The sequence below is a fragment of the Pteropus vampyrus genome, unplaced genomic scaffold (genome assembly GCF_000151845.1).
Source record: "Pteropus vampyrus isolate Shadow unplaced genomic scaffold, Pvam_2.0 Scaffold58, whole genome shotgun sequence".
Classification (NCBI taxonomy): Eukaryota; Metazoa; Chordata; class Mammalia; order Chiroptera; family Pteropodidae; genus Pteropus; species Pteropus vampyrus.
Window position 1 is genome coordinate 10,199,736 of NW_011888839.1, and position 6,787 is coordinate 10,206,522.

The 6,787-nt window shown below is 29.8% G+C and overlaps 1 pseudogene; it reads right to left on the reverse strand.

The window, feature by feature from the left end:
- Window positions 1–5,724: 5,724 nt before the first annotated feature.
- LOC111740154 lies at window positions 5,725–5,843 on the reverse strand (annotated as a pseudogene).
- Window positions 5,844–6,787: the final 944 nt, after the last annotated feature.

The window sequence follows — 6,787 nt, forward strand, 5'->3', positions numbered from 1 at the left end:
AAAATTGTAAATATTAAAAGAAAAGAAAATATTCTCTCTATTGGCAGAAGAAATGATAGTCTATATAGAAAATCCCAAGAAAAGATAAAAAGTTATTAGAATTAACAGATAAATTTAGCAGACTCAAAGTCAATATAAGAAATAAATTGTATTTTTATGTATTCACAAAGTTGATATAAGAAATAAGTTGTATTTTTATGTATTCACAAAGAAATATTGGAAAATTAGTATAAAATGCCATTAAATATATGAAATGCTTAAAATTAAATTTGATTTAAGATGTGTAAGAGATACTACACTGAAAAATAAAAAATTCCTGAGAAACTAAGTAATATCAAAATAAATAGACAAATTCCATGTATAAGGATTAGAAATGCAATATGGTTAAGACGAAATTATCCCCAAAGTCATATGTAGATTCAGCATATTTGCAAATAAATCCTAGAAGGCTATTATTTAGAATTTGATAATTTAAGAAAGAGTATGTGGAAATGCAAAGAACACAAATTTAAAAAGTTGTAAAAGAAAGTCTGAGTTGTGGCTTTCTCAATAGAATATTAAATTTTACTATACAGGTATAGTAATATAGTGATGATTGTCATAAGTATATGCTTATATATCAATACAAACAGAGAGACAAGAAACATCTCTAATGGTCAATTTATTTTCTACAAATATTTCAAGGTAAGTTGATAAGGAAAGGACAGTCTCTTCAACACTGGGTCAACTGTCTATTTCTATGAAAAATGCACAATAAATTCCAACCTCACACCTTAAACAAAGTTTAATTCAAAATGGATCTTATATTTAAAGGTAAAATCTAAAAGACAGGGGAAAATCACAAAACTTTACAAGTTGAGGTAGGCCCAGATTTTTAGATAATACTCAAAACCCAAGAACTATAAAAGAAACATAAATAATCATGAATATTTACATATTTTATTCTTTAAAAATTGTCCCTTAAAAATTTAAAGGTAAAACAACAGGCTGGGAAAAATATTCCCAATAGATTTATCTGACAAGGATTTTGTGTTTAAAATATTTCAAGAAATCTTATATAGCCCACAATTTGGAAAAAACTAATTCAAAAAAGAGAAAATACCTGAATAATAACTTCTCAAAAGAAGATATATGATGGCAAATGATCACATGAAATGGTTAGCCATTAGGGATATATAATAATGTAAACCACAATATGACAGAAATTGGCATTCTACACAGACATTAGAATGGCAAAAGTTAAAAAAATTAACAGTACTGTGTTTCTGAGAATCTGGAGAAACTGAAATTCTCATATATGGCTGGTGGAAGTATTAGATATTAAAACCACTTTGGGAAACAATTTGGCAGTTTCTTATAAAATTTAGCACCAACTTACATTGTCTCAGTACTTCCATGTAAGAAATAAAAAAAATATGTCTATATAAATACTCGTGTTCCTAGCAGCTTTATTCATAATAACCCAAAGATAAAAACAAGCATAATTTTCATCATCAGAAGATAGTATGTTGTTGTAGTTTCCACACTATAGAATAAAATAAAAAGAAATAAAATACCGTTATAGGCAAAACCATGTGTTCATCATACACTAAAAACATTTTTCTAAGTGAAAAAAGGTCAGTTTTCAGAAAGTACATACGGAACGATTATATTTATATGAAATTTTAGAATAGTCAAAATAATCTAAAATAATAGAATCAGATCAGTGAGTGTTTACTGGGTCAGAGAGTGGAGAATATTAACTGCACGAGGTGAAAACTGAAATCTTTGAGTCTGACAGATGCCTTGTATCTTGGATGGGGTAGTAATTTTATGGTTGTATATGATTGTTGTATATGAATTGTTATATTCAAATTCTGCACATAACGTGTACATTTTCTTATATGTAATAAATCTTGTTTGTAAATAGAGAAACGCACATATGTTTATATTTGTATAATAAATGTTCTTTATCCCCCCAACACACACACACTTTGGAGCTGCTCCTAAAATACATATTTTTTAATTTAACAATCTTATTCTCATTTCGAAAACCCAACATTCATGTCACAATTTTTTATTAAAAGCCTTCTATGCACTCACCTCTCTTCTAACTCTTCTAGTCTTGGAAGTAGGTCAAGCAGGAAAAATTCAGTTCCCCACATTTTACCAGTGAGTGATCTGTACTATAAACAAACAAAATAAAAGACATGCTATAACATCAGCAATGATGAATTATGAGGAAAAAAGAAACTCAAGTTAAAGGTATAAAGTGATGGGTGTGCAATTTTAGACAGCATAATCAGGAAATCTCTCTCCAATGAAGTGACATTAGCTCAAAGTCTGAGCAAGGTAATATATGGGGCAAGAGTATCCCAGGTACAGAGAAGAGTTTGTGCAAAAGTCCTCACACTACCAAAGCTTTCAGAGTGTAATGTTACAAATATGTTAAAACAAATAATACCCATATCCTTTTTCAGGATCTGTTAATGATACTGAGATAATTTCAGTTCATTTCAGTACTAATGTCTTAAAGTATGAGAGTGCATCAATACTAACATCGATTTCTTTTGATCCATGTGGTTTCTGACCTTGAAAATCTCGTTTATTTTTCATGTTATTACATTTGGATCAGGTTAAAGTCATATCCATGAGAATTAGAGTGTTCTAGCAAAGGCATTAAATGCCCTTGAATTTTTGGCTTTTAGAAAAATGTCTTCGTAGAAAATGTGTGAATTTTCCTCCATGCTCTGTGTAAGGGATACCAGCCTTGGATATCTTACTCTTCAAAAAATAGCACAGTATTGTTATTCCTGGTGGCTTCTTAATTCAATTAAAAACATTCATTAAGTGTCTAATATTTGTCATTCTCTATACAAAGCACTTTTTAATGAGCTTTTATATGTTTGTGTATACACACATAGATATGTACAAATATATGTAAAGATATATACACATACATGTACAAACATGTACATGTATTTTGTAGAACATTATGCATATTTATATTTAAACATGTATGTAATTATATACATATATATTTGATATATATACACATGGCATAAACATATTTTACATTAAATATCAATACATGTATATAAAATTTGATAAACATTTATCAAATATATATGTATAAATATATCATACACACATATATATCCGTATACCTACCATATATTTTTACAGATAAGAAAACTGACACTAAAAGATATTAAATAATTAGCCTAAGATCAAAGAAGAATTGGTTTCAAGGTTTATCTCAAAAATTTGATTTCACTGTATGTCAAAAAAATAGAATCTAATTGGGTACTGAAGACTTTTATGAAGGTAAGATAAAATATAGATTAGTGTCTGTATATTGAGACAACCCCACTACTTACTACATGCCAACCCTTTAAATGAGAAGTTGTAGGTAAAATGCCAAATGTCTTGAGAGAACTTTGTAGAGATTATGTTTTATATAACATTATTTGGTTTATTCACATACAATATGCATAGCCTTTGACAAGAGGATTAAATTTACTTTAATGAAAATATTATATGAGGACTTTAGGTATTACTTTAGAAATACTCAAGCTAGAAAGTCTCTTTGAATTGTGCTTGGCCCAAACTCAAAATCTATAAACTGATAAATCTTCCAAACATAGCCTGACATATAAACAATTTGCTTTATCAGTGCTTCTATAAAAAACAGAGAAATATATACATTGGTCTTACATAACTGAACTCCTAAAAATAAGCCAAAGTCTGTATAAATTTCAGTAAGCCATTACATAGAATAAAAATATTTTGGACAAGAAATTTAATGTTTCAAAACTTGACAAAGAAAATAACTTTCGACTTTCTTTAAGTTAAAGCTAATACATTACTCAGAACAAGGAAATTTCAAATGTGGAAATGGAAATTTTGGAGGATTGGAGAGTTTTTGAAGCATAAAGATAAAATTTAATTACAAAGGTAATGCTGGTAATAAGAGCAGCAATATGTAATGAATAATAATTGTGGGCTAGGCCAGATTCTAAATTCTTTACATTAATTAACTAACTTGACTCTCTTGATTAATGTATTTTCACAGATGTGAAATCTGGACCACAGAAAGGTCAGGTAATTTGTTTAAGTGAATACTAATGACAGAACTGACTTCAGAGGTTGAGCTTTGAATGAATGTGCTATAAGACATGACTCCACAAATTACATATAGGACAAAATAAAGCTTGTCCTGTCTGAAAACACTGTACCTAATATCTAAACTCTCAAATTGTTCAGAACAAATGAAACAGAATTGTGATAAGCCATTATAATCATTTTGCTGAATAGTGATAATGATATTGATATACTTGCTAATAATTAACCAAATAATAATTTTTATAACTTACAAAAAGCAAACCTTGGATTCTTTATAGGGACACTTGCATGTGGGGAAATAGAGTAGGGATGTGAGGGACCATATGGTTCCCAAGCAACAGAGAAAAATGGGGTACAGGGAAGTCATTGATGGACAAAGAAGGCAATTGTGTGTTCCGTTTCCAAGCAAAGATCCCATGTGACCTAGGCTATTATTTGTGACTCGTGAATGTCTGTGAGATTGCCGGTTGTGTGCGTAGATTTCTATTTATTTACTATACATTTTCACTTTACTTGAAAAATGAAACAAAAAAAATTATGTGTTCAGTCCTGCCTCTACCAATAACTGGCTGAAGACCTGGGGTTTTATTTAATCAATATCAGCTTCAGTTTTATTATCTATATCAATGCCTGCTTTATTGGTTTCATAGAATTGTTTGACTAACAAATAACATGCTGTCACTAATGCTTTGAAAATGTTATGTTCTTTATAGAATAATAAGAATAGTAAAAGAGAAATTTGCTGATATGTTTCTTCAAATTTGAATGCAGGCAGGAACACAAGGTTTGTAAAACTAGTCTTGTGGCTGATGCCTTTTCTTTGTTTTTCATAAAATCTAAAAACAAACAAAAGAAGTGTGTGCAATCAGAGAGTCTGAAAGGAAAAAAACAAAGGCTTACACAAGTATGTCTTGGAGATAATGGGGACATTTCAGGTGTATATAGTCAGCTGGGACTATCTTTTGGTTAATAAAGCAATAAGCACAATCACTTTCAATGCTTTTGTTGAAACTTTGAAAGCCTCTTTAAGCTGTAAATTATTAAATATATTACTTAAAAAAATATTATTTATATTTAAAAGTACTTCTGAGTTTGTAACATTGGTTTCTGCCTAGCTATAATTTAAAATATTTATTCATATGTTGTATTAATACTTACATGCATCATATCATAGTATCTCTATTTTATTGTATCTTATTTCCTGGACCAGTGTTTCAGATATTTGAAATTTTATATTTGAGATTTTAAGATTGCTGAAATATTAGGAGGAAATTATGTATAGCAATCATATGAATTTCAAAATTATTTCCTTCTTCTTTATGAAGAATCCCTGTAACTTGTGACAATGTCTTTTCCTGTACAGTTCTCTGGGTTACCTTGTCATGACTTTTATGTTTACTTTAACGCTTGTGTTACTTACATTTTGTACACCTCATTTACCATTTAAGGTGGTATGTTACAAATGTTTTCGAGTTAGTTGAAGTGATCAAGGCTATTCATTTTTATTTATTTATTTATTTATTTATTTATTTATTTATTTTTTAGGCGAGGCAACCCTTGGTTGACCTCACAGATTGCAAGGACCTTGTCAGTTTACAATCCTTTATTTTTTATTTTTTATGCCTACTGCACCTGGTCTTCCTAAGTGGTCTCCCACCCAAGAACTAAACAGGCCTTACCCTGCCTAGCTTCCGAGATCAGATGGGATCGGGCTTGTTCAGGGTGGCATGGCCGTAGATAAGGTTATTCATATTTTTAACATGACTGTCTAATTTTGTTTTTACCAGCTTCTTCCAATTGGGTGAGTTATCCGAATTCATTATAATATAAACTTGCTATTTCACAGGCATATTAGCATTTTATATCACAGGGACAAAGTGATATTTGATAAGTCAAGAACATTTTAGAGGTTATTTCTTTGAGAAAAAATATGAATTTATTGCATTTATTGTACTTATTACATATGTAAGTTATACTGTGCAATTATTATAGCATTGAGCTCAACCATCATCACAGGTAGTACATTCGCTCAGCCTCCCTAAATAATCACAGATTGTGAAAGCTGGATGTGCCTAAAACACTATTCTGTGGTCAACTTGGACACAAGGCTTTATAGGTGATGAAAAATAATATACTTTAATGATGGAGCCACTACTCTTTTCTACCTGTGGCTTAAAGTAAAATATTTGTTTTGAATTGCCAATTGTCTGTTTCACATGTAGGCATTTATTTCTGCTTTTTTCACTCTAAGTTACTTCTATAAGATTTGATTGATATGACATATCTCATTATAGTATTATATTTTATATTTTAATTGACTGATATATTTTAATTGACTGTACTTAGTGTGAAATATTTTTTTAAAAAACATATCAATTGATTTGCAAGTTTTTATTTGTTTGTCTGTTCACTGTCATAGGTAGTTATCGGTCGTCTCTTCTGGATCATGAAACTTCATGTTTGTGTCTGGCTTTCTTCTTTCTTTCTTTATCATATTCTGTTGTGTCAGTACTTCACGGTTTTTGTTGAGTGACACATACTTAAAATTAGAGGTCCCTGTCATAACGAAGGAGATAGAAAAAGCTGCTTTTTTCTCCTAATATGCTGGTAATTAAAATGATTACAAAACATTCTTCAAGCTTGAAATACTATATACTTCCTGTTATACTGATCAGGAAATGCT